The sequence below is a fragment of the Juglans regia genome, chromosome 5 (assembly GCF_001411555.2).
Source record: "Juglans regia cultivar Chandler chromosome 5, Walnut 2.0, whole genome shotgun sequence".
NCBI lineage: Eukaryota > Viridiplantae > Streptophyta > Magnoliopsida > Fagales > Juglandaceae > Juglans > Juglans regia.
Window position 1 is genome coordinate 15,696,288 of NC_049905.1, and position 23,193 is coordinate 15,719,480.

The window sequence follows — 23,193 nt, forward strand, 5'->3', positions numbered from 1 at the left end:
CAATAAACAAAACGAAAACACCAACTATTCACCTAGGAACTTGAGGTCTTGACTAAACCGATTTTACCTCCTTTTTCAAGGAATTTTTTTTTATCATTTTGTCCCTAGGAAGTGCTTCAAAACACTCAAGTGCAAGCTTGTCTAATTACCTCCCTAAGGCAGCAAAACCGAGTTGCACAAACAGAGGCACACTCGAACCACATAGCTAAACCACCACCCACTTCATCTCTTTCACTTTTTGCTAAAACATGATCACTTCGTAGCCACTCATGCCTCTTTCCCTCACCTAGAAAAGCTTTCAAATGGTGGTAATAATACCCTCAAGTCAGATCAAGAAAAAGGAGCAAGAAAGGAAGCAAATCTGGACAGTTTTGGAGATCAAAACCATTGGCTATGGCCTTGCCTCTTTATGTAGTTTTTTTTTTCTCTGCACCAATTCAGACCACTGCACCTATGTCTTCTTATAACATTTGACAAAGGTTTAATCATGAAGATTTAGGTCACTATTCAGCTGACCAAGCCATGAAACAATTGGAGTTTTACACTCAACACTCCAACGCCCACCTCCACCAATCAACTCCAACACCCTTCGGCCAAGTTATGCCCCTCATTGCCCCTCACCCTGCCATGGAGTCCAATAAATACCTCCCTTCACCCCTCAATTATTCACACAACTCTCTCTAGCTTTCCTTTGGTGTTCTTGAGAGAAAACCGAGTAGCTTGAGTGAGGTTCTTCAAGTGAGTTGAGTTTTGAGAGCCCAAGGGCCATTAATGTTTTAAGTAATCTTGCCTTATCCATTCTTGGGTGTTAGATTGACATGTTAGGCTTTGATTTATGGCATGAGAATGAAGATTGGATTGAGTTATGAAAGGTTTTATTCAAAGTGTTGCTTTTCGGTCAGATTTAGAGTTTTACATGTATATATTGTTTTGGTATGAAATTTTAGTCATGAAATATTTTGATATGTTATCGTAAGTGTAGTTAACATCTTGGATGATTGATTGAAAGTTAAAATTTTAGGTAAACAACGTATCATGATAGGTTTATCAGCCAATATCTTGTGTCGATTATCTAAATATTCAGTTTGCACTTGTATGATAATGATCTTGGCATATCATGCTTTATTTTCCCAAGGATGGCCTTATGAAACATTTGAAACCAATTACCATTATGTTAAGGATTTAAATGCATAATTCATTTAGGTTTTGAAACTTGTTTGGACAAGGAGAAGCTAGAAACATCATGCATATACACGGTTTGAAGGATTTTGATGAATTAGGTGTTATTCAATGCATAAGTATTGGGATGAACTCGTGTGACATGTATCTAAGTTATAAAAATGTTTCAAGATCAGTTTTATGGTTTTATATTTAATGGAATTTGATCACACATGCATGCAAAGAAGCTATGGGTTTGAAATCACAAAAATGGTCACCAAATTGCATGCCAAGGGTTGGATGGTTTGAAATAGTAGTTGCTTGATTTTTGTAATTCTAAGGACATAGATGAATTTAGAACATAGAAATTACGAATTTTGTGAAATTTGGTGAACTTTGGGGCAAAATTGCAAATTGTGAAAATTTGGAGCCTTAGTGGCAATTTTTGGAAATTGTAGGGGCAATTTTGTAAATATTGTTTGAACTTTTTGATTATGAACATATTCCTTAATTATGCAATTCCTAACTCAGAATACCTTTTATTACAACCCCACCAATTTTCTATGCATCCAAGAAGTTTGTAAGGTAGCTTCTGACTTACTCTTAAATAATTTATTTATGATTATTGTTTAATGTCACATTCATATTATAAATGCCATTTTAGCATGAAATGTTATATGATACATTGAGTATTTGGTAAATTTCTTATATGGCATGAAGTTTGCACCATTTTAGCATGCCTTATGAAAATGTCATTTTTGCGTCAAGTATACTGCATGTTATCAAATGAGCACATGTCATGAACTACATTTTTTTCGTAAGCATAGCATGAAAATGTTTTGTCATGAGTCCAAAGGTTAGGATGGGAAAATATCCTAGTAAAACTCATCTTTCCACTCTGGGTAGTAAAAATTGAGTTGTAACCTCTGGGTTGACGAAAAACAATCAACTAATATCGATTGGGTCCTCTTTAAAGGATTTTAGGGTGTTGTTGTATGAATATGGCGCCTAATGCTGGTGGGTACCACTATGAATGAATACTTTTGCTATGGTAAATTTAGACAGTCTGAGTATATAAGTATGATCAATGCATTGAATATTATCTGCGTAGCTTTGATAACGTAGTATCAACTTAAGTTGGGCTACTATCACCGACTGGTGCTCAAGGTGCATTTGGGGAACTGTGTTGCTACCACATGTTGATGATGTTTCTAATGAATAAGAAAAGATGTTATGTTTTTGAAATGATGAAGTATGAAATGTCTCTTTCGAAATGTCATGTTTTTAAAATGAAGAAGTGAAAAATGTTCTCTGAAAGAAAATGTGCATTAATTTTTTTTATGAGAAATGTTAAAGAATCTCGATGAGAGACAAATACAGATTTTTTTGCATAGCATTCATCTCATGTTTATCATTAATCATGTATATCTTATCTCTGTGCAAATTGGTTGTTTAACTTATTGAGATTTCAAGTAAATATCACCCTTGTGAACCCACTACCATTCTTCCGGAATGGTAGAAGTTGTGCCAGGACCAATTTACGACGAGCAGGATGTATCGCTTGCTTCAACTAGATGAGATGAGCCCGATCGGGAGAAGTGACTGGACTTGATTTTAACTTCGAAAGTGATGACTCTATATACTATAAAGCGGATGCAGAGTTAATATGATTATGTAGTTTTTGTTTTATGGAGAATCTATCTCCCACGTTATGTTGGACTTATGTGGACCTCTTAAGTGAGGAAGTACCTATTTATGGTTTATTAATCATTTGGATATGTAGTCCATTCTGGCATCAAATATTTTTAACACCCTTATTTCCGGTGCGATTATTGCATACTGCTGATGTATACTAGGATGCATTGCATATTAACTGTCATGAACGAGGGTATATTCCTCATCTAATCGATGGTCCACGCATCTCATCTAAAATGAGTAATGCACTCAAAAGGTCTGAAACCACCTCAACCAATAAATGAGTATATATACACTTCCATCTAAGAATACTCTCAGCCTGGCTTAATCACATTTTGCACCACCAAATCAATACGTCATTCCTTATAACTATTGTACTCCTATTCCTTGATCTGCCAAATTAATTCTCTAAGGTTCACACGTCTATAGCCCTAAATTTGATTAGATTCATCTTCCAAACTTGTGCTTAATATAAGATATTACCTAGTAGTGAAGGCCTACAGATCTGATACCTTCAAATATCGTAAAGCTTTGTCTCTTAATGTCTTACATTCGATTCAATCAAAGCTCCTTTTTCCTACAGTCAAAGACCCACAACTTCAGGTATAAGTAAACTTATATATTAAGCCTATGGAACTTAAAACTTTAGATCTTAGTAGGAATCCTTCCATAGAGCCCCAATTCTACAACATTAACTCTCTTGAGTGAGCTGAAGTTGTTACCTTCCTCAATTCAAAGCTTCCATTTATATTTCATGATCCAGACAGCTAGGCCATGTCGCCTCTGTTCCCTGGTCTATGCTTTCTTCATTACCTATGCCAACACGTTCATTCCTCCAAGCCTAAATATCTCAGATTCAAGCCCGAATAGAACACTGAAATTCCAATCCTATCTTCTGGTACAATGCCTAGGGATATGTGGGTTTATCCTAGAGACATTGCTTTGATATCACCCTGGGACACTCAAGTCTTGCTTGGGATTTGGCAAAATTTGAAGCGTTGGGACATACAATACAAGGTTACATACTCTCGTTCATGACAATTAAAGATGTTATGCTAGGTACCAAATATGATATATCCCAAACTAGACATAAGTATATTTAATAATTCACATGATAGCAAGTATCCAAAAGTTACAGTACTTGTCCAAAAGATCTGTAATGTCATAAGTATTGGAGGCATATTACACTATGAAAATAAACTATTCTAATAGACCACTGAGCTGCCCGCACATATCTACTATGATGTCTAAAAGATCATTTCTGTGTTGTTTCTTCACGGCCTAGTCAGCCTTGTCTAGACCTCTAGGCGCTGGTTCTTGATATCCTGAAACATTGTCTATCATTCCCCTAGTTGGGACTACCAAGTGAGATTTTATTACAAATCTCAACATGTTAACAACCAACTTAACTAGTATACAGATGCATGCATGATAGTAAAATGACACGAATGCAGATGTGAACACGAATGAGAGTGACATGAATTGGCAAATAACATGACATGTGCTGACATAACTGAAAACCCACACGGACTGAAAAACTAACATTTACTTAACGAGTTTTGCTACAAATCAGCAGCTGTTCACCACACATGACATGGAATTTTTTTTTTCATAGGGTGTAGGGGTGTTTTTATAGGGTGTGGGATGGTGAATATTGGCTGATGAGAAGAATTTTTCTTACTGAACTGACATGAACTTGAAATCTTGTTAAACAATAAACTGGTTAATTAAAACAGATATGTGGATACTACACCGGTCCCCTAGAGTAGTGTGCCCCTGCCGGTACTGCATCACATTATAAGCATCTGCACCAACTATGAGTACATCAATAAACTGAAATACAAATGTGGTTGGCACCACCAATGTTTGTGCTTGACTTTGCTCTAGAAACCAGTTATTTAGGTTTCATATGAAGCCTGTTGATCTTTACCTTGTCAACCCATAGAACTTTACATCAGTGTAAACACTCAAGTGTGAACAATGGAGTTCCACTAGGATAATACGTCATCCTAAAAATTGGGGTCATGATGAAAATAAAAGACTCAGCTGACTTGAAAATATTTTTTTTCATGACATACTCTATGCAAATGACATGACATGACAAAGACTAATTGATCATGTGATAGATGACATGGCATAATATGGCATGTAACAGATAAGTACGTGCTTGAAACAAATAACAAGGCATGGAAAATTAGAACATTTACAATAAGCATAATGAACATGAAAAATGATTTCCTACAACCACATACATAAATATCCTGAAAGTAAATTAGAGGCTAACTTACAGTGATTGTAGCATAACGTACGTAAAAGTAGAGGGAAAATAGCATGCATTGCAATGATATAATTCTAAGGGTTAGAATATCCCTTTAAACTCCGAAAATACAAAACTAGTACGAAGGCCTCGGTCTTGGTGTATGCTCCCCTTAGGTCTACGGTTTGAATCATGGGGTGCAAACAATTTTTAGAGGCCACGTCCCATCGGGAAAAGCCGATGATTTACTTGAACCATGTGCCGTGGACACGTTACATGGATTTGGGGTTTAACCTGGTAAAAGACGTGTATATGCATGGTCTACAGGTTTCCGCATCATAAAAGAAAGTTTTCATTCTAGTGCCCGTTGTGGTGAACATTTTGTTTATAATCTGTATCTTTGCACTGACAGCTCCATTTAGTGCACCAAAACAAAATTTTGAGTTTGGTGGGTGAAAATCCTCTTGAGTATAGTTTTCTCTGTAAGGCTAAAAGCCTATAAGTATTTGTTTTAGTGTTTGTACTTAATGTAACTCTTAGTTTATGTGTGCTTCTAGGTTTTAAACGAGGTTAATCACCAATTTTTAGTTGGGATGCAGGTTTGATAACCCCGCCTATATCTATATTCTGTTCATCTCTGTATAGTATTTGTCTTGTTGTTTCATTGCTGTATTTGCATTTGGTTGTAGACAATGATGGTTATTCCCATTCTTTAGCATGGTGTTGTTCAACTTGGTTCTTCTTTATCTGTATGTCCTATTTATTTATTTAGGCAATGTACACAAACTCCTCAACTACCACTTGAGGAGTTGTGTATTTTCCTATTTATTTATTATTTGAGTTTGACACATGTAAGCCCTTTGGTTACATCTATGTTGTAAAATACCACAATGAACTGGTCTTGACATTTCAAATATAAAAATATTGCTTTTTAGGGATTATGATGATAGAATACACTTGGCCTGTAACATGTTTTGAGTCTACCCTTGAGCAACCTTTTGTATATTATGACCCAAGGTTCAATGTCTTTTCTTTCCACATGCTTATTTCACATACCACCATAGAATTGGCTTTTCTATTGAGGGTTCAAAGGTGTCCCCAAATGAGCATTCTGTTGGTTTGGTTGGCTAGTCAATTCAACTGGCATTCTGAACATAAGCAATTTATTTATTTTTTGATAGGTTTAAAAAAAAAAGCAATTATTGGGGAAGAGCTGTGGATGTTTTCCAATTGAAGAATAGTCATCTTCTACTGCGTCAAATGTACTTAGGCCTATGGTCAATCAAATAAATCTTATTGGTGAAGCATTTCCATTTTGTAGTTGAAAGAGGTTATAACAATTTTCTAATTATACTGAAGAGTAAATCAAGGAAACAAATATGAAAACAAGTATGAAAACAAATATGGACAGCAAAGCTGTCCATTGACAACCCCCCTCAAATTGATGCGGGTTGATCAACAAGCATCAATTTTCTACTTAGGAAGCAATGTCGATGACGAGTAAGAGCCTTGGTGAAGAAATCAGCAATTTGTAGTTCAGTAGAAATGTGTGGAAGAGTGATAACACGAGCCTCAAAGACTTCACAGATAGAGTGATAGTCGACTTCAATATTCATTGTGCACTCATGATAGACAGGATTGGTTGTGATCTGAATAGCACTTGTATTATCGGCGTGTAAAGGTGTAGGATCGGTCTCAGAGAAGTCTAACTTGACAAGCAAACCTCAAAGCCAAATAATTTCGGAACAAGCAAGAGATATCGCCCCGTACTCGGATTCTGTAGATGACTTAGAAACTCTGTCTTGCTTTTTACTCTTTTAGGAGATCAACGCATCACCTAAGAACATGCACCAATCAGTGATGGAGCGACGTGTATCAGCACAACCAGCCCAATCAGCATCGCTATAAGTAGCAAGACGAGGAGAATTGCCTACAGGAAAGAATAAGCCACGGGCAGAAGTGCCCTGAACATAGAATATGATCCTACGGACAACCGCCAAATGAAGTGACGAGGAGTTTGAAGAAACTGACTAATTTGTTGTACAACAAAAGAAATATCCAGTCTAGTGATGGTGAGATAGACAAGGCTACCCACCAACTTCTGATATAAACTGGGATCAGCAAGTAAGTCACCCTCCTCTTTGTGAAACTTGACATTTAATTCCATGGGAGTATCGACAGAGGTAGCCTCCTGTAGTCCAGCTGTAGCCACCAAATCACTAGCATACTTATGTTGATTGAGTGAAATACCATAGGGACTACAATGCACATCAAGACCAAGAAAATACGTGAGAGACCCAAGATCTTTCATATGAAAGAACTCTGAGAGATGAGTCTTGAGTTGGACAAGTAAAGCAGAATTGGAACCAATGATCACAATATCATCAACATAAACCAAAAGGACAACAATACCCATGTTTGATTTTCGAAGAAACAATGAAGTGTCATACTTGCTCTACTTGAAGGAAAATTGTAATAAAGTGATTCAAAATTTATCAAACCAGGCCCTCAGAGCTTGTTTGAGACCATAAAGAGAGCGACGAAACTTACACACATTTGAGGTCGGAGAGGGAAACAATCCTGATGGTGGCTTCATATAAATACACTCTTTATGATCCCCATGAAGAAAAGCATTCTTGACATCCATCTGATGTAGTGGCCAATCATTGGAAGCAGCAAGAGCTAGGATCATATGAACAGTGGTCATCTTAGCCACATGAGCAAATGCCTCCTCATAATTGACACCATATTCCTGATTATTCCCAAAGGCAACAAGCCGAGCTTTATAACGATTCAAACTTCCATCAGAGCGAACCTAGATTGAGTAAACCCATTTGCAACCCAGGGGAACTATAATGGAAGGACAAGGCCCAATTCCCAGATGTGATTGGCCTCTAGAGCGGCAATTTCTTCCTTCATAGCTTGTCACCAACAGTCATGCTTGACAGCATGTGAGTAGCATGTGGAAATATCAAAATTGGACAATGCACAGTAAGAGCTAAAATTTAATTGCTAGAAGAAAAACCATACCTATCTGAAGGTACAAATACTCGAGGGGAGCAAGGTACCAAAGCTCTGGAGGTGCTGCAACTAACTGATTCTGGTGCATGTTAGGATCAAATATCGGGTGAGCCATCGGAGGAGACTGTGGGCTGGAGCGTCTCGTATACACCATACCTAGTTTAAAGCGAGAATTGGCTTGATGAAGATCTGAGAACTGTTGCTCAAAGGAGGGGAGGACCACAGTAGAAGAAGAGGGCACAGAGGACACAGGAATGAAATGTTGATTTTTAAAGAAAATAACATTCCTAGAAATGCGTGTACGATGTAATGTAGGATCATAGCAAACAAATCCCTTTTGACAGATTGAGCAGATAATTTATGTCGCTCATGAGGAGGTAAATGAACAAAACATACACAACCAAAGATATGGAGATTATCGTAACTAGGTTGCTTAGCAAACAAGTGGAAATAAGGAGACTCCATGTGTAAGACTTGGGAAGGTAAACGATTAATCAAGTGAGTAGCAGTTTTCAGAGCCTCGACCCAGTACATGGATGGAACAGAGAATTCTAACAACAGAGTACGTACCACATCAAGAAGATGACGATTTTTGCGTTCGACTACTCCATTCTGTTGGGGAGTAGTAGGACATGAACGTTGATGAATAATATTTTTAGAAGCCAAGAATGCCTGAACCTTAGTAGACAAATATTCACCACTAGAATCTGTGCGTAATGTCTTAATAGTCGCAGAAAATTGATTGTCAACATATGCTAAAAACTCGGTGAAAGTACGAAAAACCTCAGATTTAGAGCGAAGAAAATAAATCCAAGTAAATTTTCTATGATCATCAATGAAAGTCACATAATATTTAAATTTTTCATGTGAACTAATCGGGGAAGGTCCCCAAACATCACTATGGATAAGATCAAAGTAGTGAGAAGCTCTACTAACATGCAATGGAAAAGGAAGAGTTTTGCTTTTACTAGGTTTGCAAGAATCACACTTAAGAGATAAAAAAGAACGCTCTTTATTACCAAGAAAACCAGAGTGCAATACATGAGATAATATATGAGTATTGGGATGGCCTAAATGACGATGCCACCCCATACTCAGATCGGGAACATTATTACAAGCAAAATACTGAATAGAAGAAACTGAAGAAAGTGCTGACACAGGCAAAAGTAGTGGAAACAAGTGCCCCACTTTAGGTTCTTTCGCGATCAGCTTTCCCGTTACCTGGTCTTGCACAATACAACCATCACCAGAAAAATTAATAGCACAATTGTTATCAACTAATTGACCAACAAAAATAAAATTCATGGAAAGCTGAGGAGCAAGAAACACATCATTGAACTTAGAAGAGGCATCTTCAACAGGAGTTATTGGCAAAGAACTACCATTGGCAGTCTGAATGGCAGAGTGACCAACATAAGGCTGAACATGACACAAAGCGGTGGGATTATTCGTCATGTGATTAGAGGCCCCAGAGTCCACATACCAGAGTTTAGTAGAATTTTTACCTTGGAACCCCATTGCTGATAATGCCAAAATAAGCATTTGTTGCACCATTTTTGGCGTGCAGTAATTTATTGCAGGAGGTGCAGGAATAGAGGAAGCACCTTAAGAAGAGCCATGTGCTATAGAAGTTGCTGTTGGAGGGTCAATAATAGAAGTTTGAAATGCTTGGGCCTGACGATTGTGACCCTTCTTCTTCAATAAGAGCATTATTTCTTAGGACAATTGGCAGCGATATGTCCATATTCCTTGCAGCAAAAACATTGCAAGTTTTTAGAATTCATAGGTGGTCCTAGTCCTTGGGCAGCATAAGCCACAGTTGGCGTCCCTGAACTGCCATGAGATTGCTCCAAAATAGCTTGAGTACTAAGACGTTGTTCTTCGCGAAGTAACTCACCAAAACAAATATCAAGAGAGGGAACAAGAGATCTTTCAGTAGAGAGGAGTGAACATATTCATATTCTGGGCGTAGTTTCATAAGAAATTGATCATGCCGGCTAGTCTCGTGAAGATTCTGAATAGTCGTAAGAGCGGCAACAAGAACATCCGCTGTAACCAAATTAATATATTTATGCCAAAGAGTCAAAAATGCCGAGTAGTAGTCTTGGATGGAAAGACTACCTTGTTGAAACATGGCAATCGCATGTTCCAACTGAAAGCGACGAGCATCATTAGCTTGATGATAAACTTTCTTCATGTAATTCCACATGGATTGAGCGGAGCAATGAGCCCGCAAGTTGGTGACAATATGTGGCTCCACTGAACCAAGAAGCCAAGACATGATCCGAGCATCAAGTACAGCCCATGAAGGAGAAGTCCCAAAATCCTTGGATTTGTTAGGATTGGATGTTTGGCGACATCCGTGTCATCAATATGATTCCAAAGATCTTTTCCTTTGAGAAAAAGTTCAAATTGAAATGCCTAAATAGAGTAATTTGTGCCTGTAAACTTGACACAGGTGCAGAGTCCATCGCAACTAAACGCAATCCCAAAAAAAACACATAACAAATAGCAATGGAAATCAACAGACCAAAAATAAAATGAGAGGTTCTGAAGTCACAAACCACGATTAAACCAAGAAGCCGAGAGCCACAAAATATTCAGACGAAGCCGAAACAGAAATTGCTGAAATCCACAAACAGAAAAAAAAAACAGGAAATCCGAAACAGAAAATCCCGCGAGAAACAGAAATCCACAAACAGGAAAAAAACACTCAAACGACAGTTCTGCTGCAAGAACAGAAAAACAAACCAGACAAAGCCCGAGAGAGTTGCTGCGATAACCACCACGATAAAGAACAGCCGAAATCCCACCAGAAGCTAGCTGCGATGGTACTAAAGGAACCAGAGGTAAATCGTAGAAAGCAGGTATCACCTCCAGAAGGCTGCAACGACAACCACGAACGCACATAGACGCCGGAAACACCACCAAAAGGCTGCTCCGACAGTCACCCAACCACAAAAAGTTTCGAAATATCGAGATAAGTCTGCGTCGAGAGCCACCCAACAACAGAGATTGCTGAAATCACCAGACCCGAAACGCAATTTCCGAAAGTCTCAAAAAAATTGAAGAAGACAAGAAAACTAGTAGACCGCTCTGATGCCATGTCAAGATAAGTCGAACTATTGTGTGAATAGCTGAATGGTGGCCTTGTGATTTCTCTTTATTATATAAACTATATAAAGAATTCTATACATGGAAAGAACTACGTATATGCTGATTCTATCCTTATAAAATCTGTCAAATATTATGCTAATTATACTAAAGAATAAATCAAGGAAACAAATATGGACAGCAAAGCTGTCCATTGACAGAACGGCCATCAGCTATACATTGTTGCTGTTGCAAGCAGTATCTGGTGCAAAGCCCCGGCACAATATATTCAGTAATAGAAAAAGGGTGAGGCTACTATGCCGCCCAGGCCTTTTTTTTTTGGTTTTTCTTTTTTCTTTTCACATTTATTTAATACATTTAAATATTTTTAAAAAATAAAAAAAATACACCAATACACTTAAAATCACTAAATAAAAAAAGAAAATTTTGACCGAACTGTCAAACAAAGTGGACAAAATAGTGTTTTCCATAGAAAAAAGGTGAAATTTCTTCAAGTTTGAGAAATTTCATATTCCTAATGTGTTACAAATCATCTTTAGATTTGCAAACCGTCTTCAGAAGCTACAACATGTTTTTTGTGGGGAGGCACAGGGATAGAGCATCAGAAACATTTTGCGAAATGGAGAACAGTGTGTTTGCTGGTGGTAGAAGGTGGGTTGGGGGTGAGAAACTTAGTGTTTTTTTATTTAACCAAGCTCTTTTAGGAAATTGGCTATCTCGATATGCTTACGAGGGAGAAAGTCTATGGAGGGTGCTTGTGGACACAAAGTATAGTAGCTTGGGAGGCAGTTGGTGTTTTTGAAATACATGAGTCTATTGGGTTGGGCATCAAAAGAACATTAGACAGGGTTGGGAGTTCTTTCATCTTACTAGATTTGTGCTTGGAGATGGGTCAAATCTGCTTTTGGCATGATGTGTGGTGTGATAATTAACCATTAAAAGAGGCATTCTGGGAGTGGTTCCAAATTGCACACTTTAAGGATGCAGATTATTCTCTCCATTGGTGTGCTAATTTTGCTAGCGAGGCCAATGATTGGGAAGTGGATCTCTTCACATCATTTTTTGATTGTTTGTATTTGAGTCGGGTTGTAAGCTACAGTGACGTTAGGTATGGGGCCATCTAAGAAAGGAGTGTACACCGTGAAGTCTTCTTTTTTTTTCCCCTGATTTTTTTGCTGAATCACTGTGTAGTCTTTCTACAATGTTCTATGTCCTGATGATAAGACCTTTCTCTTGGAAGCTTATCCGGAGGAACGAGGCTCCCCTCGAGTGAATTTCTTGGTGTGGACAATGGATTGCGGAGGATTCTTACAGTGGATAACTCAAGGAAGTGGGGTATCATAGCAATCAATAGGCCGTATTGTGTGTGTAAAAATAAATAAAAAAATAAAAATAAAGGAAACAGTGGATCTCCTTCTCTTGCGTTGCGAGGTTGCCAGTGCTATATGGAACACGGTTTTTTGTCTATTTGGGATAGAGTAGGTTTGTGGAAGATGACACCAGCTTGTTTGTTGTGGTGTGTTTGGAGGGAAAAAAATGACCGTAATTTTAGAGATTGCCAAAAAATGGTGTTGGGTCTAGTCCTTTTAAGGCTTCGTTTGGTTATCTAACTCCTCTCAATTCATCTCAACTCATCATTACAACTTTTTCAAATTCCAACACAAAATATAATAAACAATTCAACTTTTTCAAATCTCAAAATAATAATAATATTAAAAAATAATATTCTAATAATATTTTATCTTCTCAACTCAACTCAACTCACTTCAACATCCAAACACAACCTTAATCTTCTGTACTTGGATATCGGGGCACAATAGTGTAGCATTTTTTGTTTCTACTTTCCATGAATTTTAGCACTTTTTCCCTTTGCTAGTTAGGTGCATCTGGTGTATACTTGTGAATTTTTCATCCTCTTCAGCTATTAATACAATCTTCCATTATGAAAAAAAATTGTAATGACAACTAATATAATACCTGTGCTTAATTTCATGTTTCCATCTTGAAATTTCTAGTGCATTCTTCTATTTTGAAGTTTCTGTCAGTTGCTTTCAAGTTCCTAAATTAAGATGTTTATACTTGTTGCTTCAGATCTTGGAGAACATTGAATTTGTGAATGACGTGAGAAGTTCGGTCCTGCAATTAGGGTTTGCCCCTGGTGTTCTTTTATCTGACAACTATACAATGAAAGATTCTGCTGAGAAACTTGGGCTTCCTGTTAGTTTTGGAGTGCCTGTATCTGTGGACCCTTCTGAAAGTAATGTTTTGACAAATTCCTCGCCTTTGATGATTAACAACTGCAACCAGCAAAGCAATTCGTCTCAGGCTTCAAGGCTTGTTGGTCAATCGGCTCATTCTCTAATAAGAGAGATTCAAAATAAAAAACCTCAGCATCCTAACCAGACCCAAATGCTATCAAAGTCTTATGATTACCATTGCCAAACAAAAGCTACTCCCATGACGGAACCAAACTTCTCTTTCAACAGCCAATTAGAGAATGAAGTCATTGGAGCTGAAGTGATCCCCTCAAATCCTGATGCATGGCTGAACCATTGGTTTTTTTTACACAATTCAAGATCTCATATCGGTTGTCATTCTGATGTTCAAGATCACCTTAATAAGAACTCAAGTGCATTGAGTACTGTAAAAATGTCTCAACTGGGAACAAGTGGAGGTTTAACCCTTGATCCCTGTGTAGGTTCTGTTACTAGTTTGTCAGAAGAAAGTAAGTCACATGGTGAAGTCAATAATCATTCAAGGCCAAACTTGTTGGTACAAAGGGGCTGCAAAAAACACAATAGTGAGAGAAAGTTTGTTTCAAGGCGTGTTACAATGTCGCTTTCCTTAAAACAATATTCACCCCCACCAATAACGATATGCACACGGGTTACAAGTGAATTTACCTCCAAGATACAAGGAAGCCCAGAACAAGTTTGTTTGTCTAACTGCGTTATGCACACACGAAATTAGACTCCGAATACCCTTAGATTTTGCTATTCAACCAAAAAATTTGAAATCTATTCTCTCGAGAACAAACAGATTCTAATAAGTTCTAATACTATGAAGAAGTGAAAAACTTGAGAGAGAGAGAATTTGAAATTATATTCTGTCATCCTCAAATGGCAGGCCAATGGGTCTATTTATAGATGACCAAAGGTTTTGAACGAAAAGTTATTACTCTTTGTAATTTTGAAAACTGTTCAGAATAGGTACATATATTACGTCTGCTGCCAAATGATACAACGGTTGGACTTAGTCCAATGGTTGCCTTGCTTCCACTTCAATTGGTTGCCACCAGTTTGAATCACCGTGGGCGCGCTTTATGGGTTTTATTTTTCCCAAACATTGTAACACCCCGACCCCGAGGGTCCGGAGAGTTAACTCATAAAACCTGATAATCAACTCTAACAAGGCTAGAGTACTTCCAAATTCAAGAATTTATCCATTTTCCCAAACCTCAAATCGAACGTATATACTTCAATTAAATAAATCAAATAAACTCATCTATCCAATATTCAATCCAACAACCCAAATAAAATCAACTTTTCTTCATGTCTCAAATAACAATTAGAAATAATATAACATTAACATAAGTATCCATAAACCGTCTAAATCCATTGAAGCAAACTTAAGAAAGATAATTAACCTCCAACACCAACACTAATATCATGAGATACCCAACAACAAATCAATGCTAATCTTCTCCATAGACTCTAATACTGATCTTCAGCTGAGCCATCGATGTCATCTGAAATATTATGAAGATTAACGGGGTGAGTTATCAACAACTCAGTAAGCAGAGAGCATATACTAGCATGTAAACATGAGCATTTATAACATGTGATAAGCCGAACAAAACATTTACTTTCAGAATGCAGAAACAAAACTTGTACAAAAACATTAGAGCGAAATTTTCAGAAAAATAAACTTATTCCAAAAATAGAATCCGTTGGCATTTCTAAACTGAAACATTATAATCTTATCTTTATTTAATATCACATCGGGACAATACCATGTTTAACCCCCGTGGTAGGGTTATAAGCCACCATTATACCCGTGGCTGGGCCATATTCCATGTTTCACCCCCGTGGTAGGGTTATAAACCACCATTATACCCGTGGCTGGCCCATTTTCCATGTTTCACCCCCGTGGTAGGGTTATAAACCACCATTATACCCGTGGCTGGGCCGTATATCATGTTTCACCCCCATGGTAGGGTTATAAACCACCATTATACCCGTGGCTGGGCCTTAACAGAAACAGAACGGATTTCATCGAAAATCCGATTACAATCATATACAGAATCAGAACTTCATGCCAAGATTTTCAGATGACACATCATATCAAAACAAAACACTGAAAGGCTTCAGATCATTTCACATGTTCGAGATAAACATAAACAAAATATTCTCATTTGTTCATAACAAAACTTTTAGAATTCCTTATTCGTTCTTTTACATAGTTCAAAAACAAAGTGCACAAAACTAGCTCATGTCTACACCAGTCATGACAGAAAACACTTTCTCTTATATTGAATTTATGCATATGCAGAATAAACATCTGAGGTTGTTTTCAGATCATTTCTTTTCAAAAAACAAACACGTTTATTTTCAAAGTCAACCTCATTTTATTTCTTTTAAGCAAAAATAGTATATGAACCCCGCTTACCTGGACTTCTTAACTTTTCAGAAATTTCTTCAAAAAATGTTTAGTCGACTAATAATCGTCACCTATAAAAAAAAATAATCACACAATTTCCGTAAGTTTTCAACCAATTACGGATTTCCATATTTAAGCCTAAACTTCTAAAATAATCTATCTTAATTTCTCAAAACTTAAAAATCCTCATAATCCCAAAGTATATCATTACTTCATAAAATCACCAATATCCACCACAACCCACGTCATACACAAAACACCAATATTTAAACCCGAACAGCCAACAAATCTCATAGTCTAAACTAATCATACTAACAACTTCAATCACAAATCCATCCGGCCCCCGTACTCCTCGGACTCAGTCCGGCATGTCAAACAAATACAGTGAAATGCGTTAGTGCAAAAATACATTAAATTCACAAGAATTCTTTGGAGAAATACTTACATTGCTATATAATGATTTCCGAAGGATCACGAAACTGCAAGAAGTGGCGGCTCAGCAACGTAACAGTGTAAAATACACTGTGGCCGTGGGTCTCAAAAACCCACTTTTCAACGGGGACAAACCAAGACCCAAAATTGATAGGGGAGGGCCTAGAGAGGTCGGTGAAGCCAATGGTGGTGGTGGTTTGCCGTGGGTGGCGGCGCAAGGGGTGTTTTAGGCCAAAAATGCACAAATCGGAAATGGACTTGGTCGGGCTTCACCGATGACGGATCAGAGCCGGGGTTGGGTCCATTGGGTAGCTGGGAGGTCGAGGATGATGTGGTGAAGAGATGGTGGCCGGAGGTGGCGCGACGGCGGCGCAGCGGCGCAAGGAATGCCGCGACTTCGTGTGGTGCGTGGAGGCTAACGGCGGCGCGGCTGGGGCTGGAAATCGGAGAGGGAGGTCGCCGGCCGGTGGGGAGCACGATGGGGTGGGCGGTGTCGCACACGACGGTGCGATGGAGGCGGGCTGGGTGAGGAACGGTTGCACGGCGTGAGAGAGAGAGAGAGAGAGAGACGTCCGCGCGGGAAGCAGGGGGAGAAAAAGAAAAAGAAAGAAAGGAAAAAAAAAGAATAAAAAGAAAAGAGGAAAGAGAAAATGTAGAGAAAGAAATAAGGTCCAATCCTTAAATCTTGGGTCACAAAAAAAAGATCCAACGGAAACGATTTTAGCAAGTAAAATAAAATAATTCAAACGTAATGATTAAAATGAAAATAAATAATTAAACCCCACAACAAGTTAATTTAATTTGAGAAGAAATTTAAACGCATAAAAATAATTAATTTAGAGAAAGCACTTCAAAAATAATTTTCACAAAATTAAAATCATAAAAATAACACAACTAAAAATCCAACAATTTTAAAATAAGAGAATAAATTTTAAATTAATAACAGATAACCTTTAAATAAAAAAAAATACACTAAAATACGGGGTGTTACAAACATTGCCAGCAGCTCGTCCATGGTGGAGCCCCTGGTGCGTTGCAATGCTTCAGCGCCCAGACATGCGGTGCGTCACTTGTGGCTGAGGCTTGAGCCATGCGATGCAGTGCTTCACGCATCCAATGAAGAGAAATTAAAACCGTTTCGTCAAAAGGGTGACTCAAACTCAAGCCCTCAGAGTAATCCAATGGCCCTAACACCACCAAGCCAGTGATTGCCTTATGAAGGCTTATAGACCCAATAATATTATAACCATAAGCTATTGCTTATAAACTTTCCTTAATTCCTCTCTTTCCAAAATAAATTCCCAAAATATTATTAATAATAAATATTATATATATTATTTTGAAAATATTTCCAACAAAACTTAGATCCATGTTCTCTTCCCATTGTAGATGGTGCAGGTGACTCATCTAAAACAGGGGGTGTAAGGCCCCGTTTCCAGAGGTCCGGAAAGTTAGCTCTTAATACTTAAAATTAACTTAAATAACACAACTATAAACTCCAAAAAAATCCCATAAAATGCTAATACACTTAATCAAACCAAAAATCTAAGTTCCTCCATGGCGACAATAAAGAAATCCCCAATAACATAAATTAGAAATTCTCCAAAAACTCGAAAACATCCTCAACTCATCAAATCAATTACCCGAAAAAAAATAAATCAGCTTACTAACTACGACTCTCAAATAAGCATTTGTACCCTTAGGCACTTATTCCACTACGATCATCACATGTTGCTAAACTTTCTACTCTTGCTCTCCAGCTGAACCATCAAAATTATCTGAAAAATATATGGAGATAAGGGGTGAATTATCAACAACTCCGTAAGCAGAGAACATATATCAGTGTATAAACATGAGCATTTACAGAAATCAGAATGCAGAACAAAACAGTTTCATTTTCAGAGTGCGGAAGCAGAACATGTTATCAAAATATCATAGCGAAGATTTAGAAATAATTTCATTCAAAATATTCTTTGGCATAACATAAAAGATCATCATCATCATCAGAACATCATATCAGAATAGAGGCCATGTATAATCCCCGTGGTAGGGTTGTGCATTTGCGGATAGCCAAGCAGAACATAAAACACTCTGTCACCAAGGTGTGCACTCAAAACAGAGACCACTACTATAACCCGTGGCAGGGCCGTATCCACTATTATTACCCGTGGTTGGGCCGTATCCACTATTATAACCCGTGGTTGGGCCGTATCCACTATTATTGTAACCCGTGGTTGGGCCGTATGCCACTATTATCACCCGTGGCAGGGCCGTAACTGAATAGAATGGAAACATAATCAAATTCAGAATCAGAGAGTCATGCCAAAGGTTTTCAGAAATCACGTCTTTTCCAAACAGTGTACTGAACAAAAATCTTCGGAACAGAACAAAATCATATCACAACATAATTTATGCACAAATTTCATATTCGCTCTCATTTTCAAAGTTCAAAAACAAAATGTAAAAAATAAGCTCATGTCTACACCAGTCATGACAGAAAATACGTTCTTCTTAAACAAAATCTCATGAGTAATGCAGAACAAATATCTGAGGTTGTTTTCAAATTTCTTTTCATAGTAGAACATGCACATTTTCCAAAAAGGACCTCAGTTCATTTTATTTAATGCAAAGTCTAGCATAGGAACCCCGCTTACCTGGACTTCTTAGCTTTTTTGGAAATCCTCAAACGTCGAACAATAATTAATCGTCATCTATAAAATAATCACGTAATTCTCATAAATTTCTAATTAATCACGTATTTCGATATTTAATCCTAAGCTTATAAAACAACCTATTTAATTCCCCAAAACCTAAAATTACCAATCATCACTTTCTAAAATCGCCAATGCTACTTTAATACTATGACTAAAACATTTAAAAATCAGACCTATTATTAGTGAAAACAACTTATGAAGTTTAATATAGAGTAAAATAATTATCCCAAAATACTTTAAAATAAACCATAACTATTATTAACTAGACTAAAACATATCTAAAATGAAAAAAAAAACCTTACACCAATATTGTTTACTATTAAAGTAAATCTTTACTTAATAACATATTAAAAAAATACTTAAGTGATTTTCTTTAATCATAATTAAAAAGTTCAAAATAAAAAATTCACACTTTCAATAAAAATAATGCGTTGCACATAGTATAATTTAAAAATACTATATAAACTCGGTACAATAACTTATACATTCCACAAAGGGTAATAATGTAATTATAAGACAACACTTCCTAACTACGGAAGTTTTCGGAACCACAACAAAACATGCAAGCAACGAGACAACGCCGCGCGGTTGGAGAGTAATGGAGGACCTACCGAGAGAAGTGGAGCTGCGACAGAGCTGGGCGTGTGCGCTAGAGGTGGTGGGTACTGCGGCGGTGCACTAGAAGAGAGAGAGAGAGAGAGAGAGAGAGAGAGAAAAAAACACGGTGAGTGAGAAAACAAGATATACGTGAGAGGTAGGGGGTAGTTTCGGCATGGCTTATCGTGCTAATGCAGAACGAACTACTGATCAAGGCTGACGAAGTGTATATAGACGGCGGTTTGAGGTTGGCTGGGTGGTTCTCCGTCGTCTAACGAGGCTGAAAAACTAGGGAAGCGAGGTGATTTCCTTACTCTGTTTTTTGGTGGCTAAAATAGGGGACAATGAGACCGTGGGGGTACGGGTTCACTGTAATAACCTTGGCGGCTTCATGCATGGAGGCTGAGGGAAAGATAGGCCAGTTAAAGATGGTGACTGTGGTGAACGGCGGAAGAGCCACGATCCATGGAGATGCAGTGCACGGACGATCCATGGAGATGCAGTGCACGGGTTGCATCGGTTTCGTTGAGCCGGGCGCAGAGGATGCTGGTGGCAGCAGTATGGACGATGGAGGGCTGGCTAAAACCTGCTGGTAAGCATGGCTGTGTGCGTGAACCAAAGGTTGGGCGCGGCAGGGTGGTGAACGAGCTAGAGGGCGAGCGCTGCTTGCAAAGAGGAGGAAAAAAAAATATCCTGGGCTAAGGTTTCGCGTAGGAGGGCAGCGGCGGAAGCATTCTTCGGATACGAACATATATAAAAATATATAAGTGGAAGAACAAGAAAAGAAAACCCTAGAGAGCCGAGAGAGAGAGACGTGCGCGCGGATGCCGTGTGTGTGCATGGAGTGGGCGAGAGGGAAAACTACGGGAGTAAAGAAAAAAAAAAGACGGGAATGAGAAGAAAACAAACAAAAAAATAAATAAATAATTAAACATGCGGGAAGAATAAAAATAAAAAATAAACGGCCAAGATCTCCAAATTAAAAGAAAATCACTGCTCAAATTCGTAAAATAAAATTTAAAAAAAAGTATCAAGCTCCAATAAATAACTAAATAATAAAAAAAAAATCTAAAGTCCAACTATATCAATTTTGGGTCCGGGTGTTACAGGGGGTTTCTTTACATGGTCTGCCAGATCAATTAACTACTGGTCACATGATATCAGGAAAAATTCAAAGACATATTTCAGCAGTTGTGAAGCATAATCAAAATGAGTTGACCAAGGGAACTGAAGATAGATACTGATTTGTATCAAGCTGTTGAGATCCCGTACAACCATCCAGACAATCATATGTCCTTGATTGAGCATATCCCAGATCTTTTCGCTTATTACCAGAACTGTGATAATGGAAATCGGACCCCATGTACAAATGTTAAACATGGATATGCATGTGCCCAACCTCCATCAGCGGACGACTTATTTGATATTTTGGGCGTGGAATTTAAAAATAAACTACTTAAGGACGCCCAGAATAATTTCATTGCTAATGAGTCAGATGCAAATTCACAAAATATGGGTGACTCTTCAGTGTTAAAGGCTATGCAGGATGTTAGTGCAGATTTTTATTCAGTAATTGAAGCATTATCGGAGTGCTATCTTCTCTGGTATGGGAAGTGACCACCTTCTTGATGCTGTGGTCTCTGGGGCTCACTCTGCTTCCAAGCAGAGGTCAGATGATAATAAGTCTTGTAGGACAGCACTGACCAAGATCAGTAGCTCCTCTGTTCCTTGTAGTTCTCCCACCCATGGAGGGGTTAGAATGCCTGAACATGTGCAAAGGGAGTTATTTGACCTTTCTAAGCCTCTAGGAAATATGGGGACTATAGAAACTAATTCTTTTAGACCCGTTTATAGCAAGGATGATGCTGGAAACCTTTCTCGAACGACTCCCATTTGTGGGTCTAACGGTTCATGGGTTGAGCAGGGTAATAATGAGAAGCGCAATTGTAGTGTGTCTTCGGCATATTCTAAGAAGCCGGATGAAATCAATAAATTAAACCGCAAAAGGCTTAAACCTGGGGAGAATCCAAGGCCCAGGCCAAAGGATCGCCAAATGATCCAGGATCGTGTGAAAGAGTTGCGGGAAATTGTGCCAAATGGTGCAAAAGTAATGATTATTGTTTGTTGTTGTTGTTGTTAGTAGTAGTAGTAGTAGTAGTATTTTGCGTTTGTTTGTGTGTTGGATTTACTAATAATGCTTTTCTTTATTCTTTTAATGTGGTCTACAGTGTAGCATAGATGCTCTGCTTGAGCGCACCATCAAGCATATGCTTTTCTTTCAAAGTGTCACAAACCATGCAGACAAACTAAAACAGACAGGCGATTCCAAGGTTTGGGCAGTATCAACTTTCTTTACCCTTTGTCTATCTTTTTGTGAAGCCTCTGTGTGGAGTTAGTGGGAAAATCTGGTCTTCACTTGCATGGCAAAATGTTGTCACGTGCAATGGCACTGGGAGCAGGGCTTAATTTCCCCCAAGTAGTGTTGTGATTTTTTTGTCGGTGCTACATAATGATGCCATGAATATTGTTTAGAACTTTACATCAACTAATTTAAACTGTGAATCTTAGAGCTGGAATGACTCTCTCACCATCAATTTCTTACAATATTCTATGCTCTAAACAAAGACAAATGTATTGGGAGTCTTCTGATGGAATTTCCTTGCCTGAAATGCACAGATTGTTAGTAACGAAGGTGGACTGCTTTTGAAAGACAATTTTGAGGGAGGAACGACATGGGCATATGAGGTTGGCTCACAGTCCATGGCCTGTCCCATCACAGTTGAGGATCTGAATCAACCTCGTCAGATGCTTGTGGAGGTAGTGACTGACATTTTACCAACCTCAGACTTCTGTTTAATTTCTAAACGACTGATCATTTTTTTTTTTCTTCTTTTTGTATTCTTACAGATGCTTCTTGAAGAACGGGGTTTCTTTTTAGAAATAGCTGAAATAATCAGAGGATTGGGTTTGACCATCTTGAAGGGGGTGATGGAAGCTCAGAGTGACAAAATATGGGCATGTTTAGCAGTTGAGTAATATTCTAAACAATAGACTTGCCATTAACCCATTGTTAGTCAACTTTTATTTGCACGTAAGTGGCGGTACATGAGTGTATTATATTGAGAAAAAGTATGGTTGGCCTTGTAAGCCATGTAGAACCCACTATCTATACCTCTCTGGAAGGTGGGACGGGTAGGGTTTGTTAGGTTGAATCGCTATAGTTGGGGGCAGGTAGCCTAACCTATAGATTTACAGTACAGGGCTCTTAGTACTAGGGCTGTATTTGAGCTCAGTTTGGCAAGTTGAGACTGTTCAAGTTGGCTTGATTTCTAGAAAATCCAGCTTGGGCTTAGCTTGACTTGACTAGAAGTTTAGTCAAGTTTTTTAAGTTTCTTATTTTCTTAATTTTCAATAAATATATATATATAATAAAAGAAAAAAATGAGATAATAAATTAGATGAATCAGAATTGCAATTTTTTTTGGTTCTAGTCAAATATCAAAATCATACTAATAGAATATTACAATTTGTACTTATAATTATATA

General features: G+C 37.9%; 1 pseudogene; it reads left to right on the forward strand.

Moving 5' to 3' along the window:
• The first annotated feature begins 5,386 nt into the window (after positions 1 to 5,386).
• LOC118343788 lies at positions 5,387 to 22,683 on the forward strand (annotated as a pseudogene).
• The last annotated feature ends 510 nt before the right edge of the window (positions 22,684 to 23,193 follow it).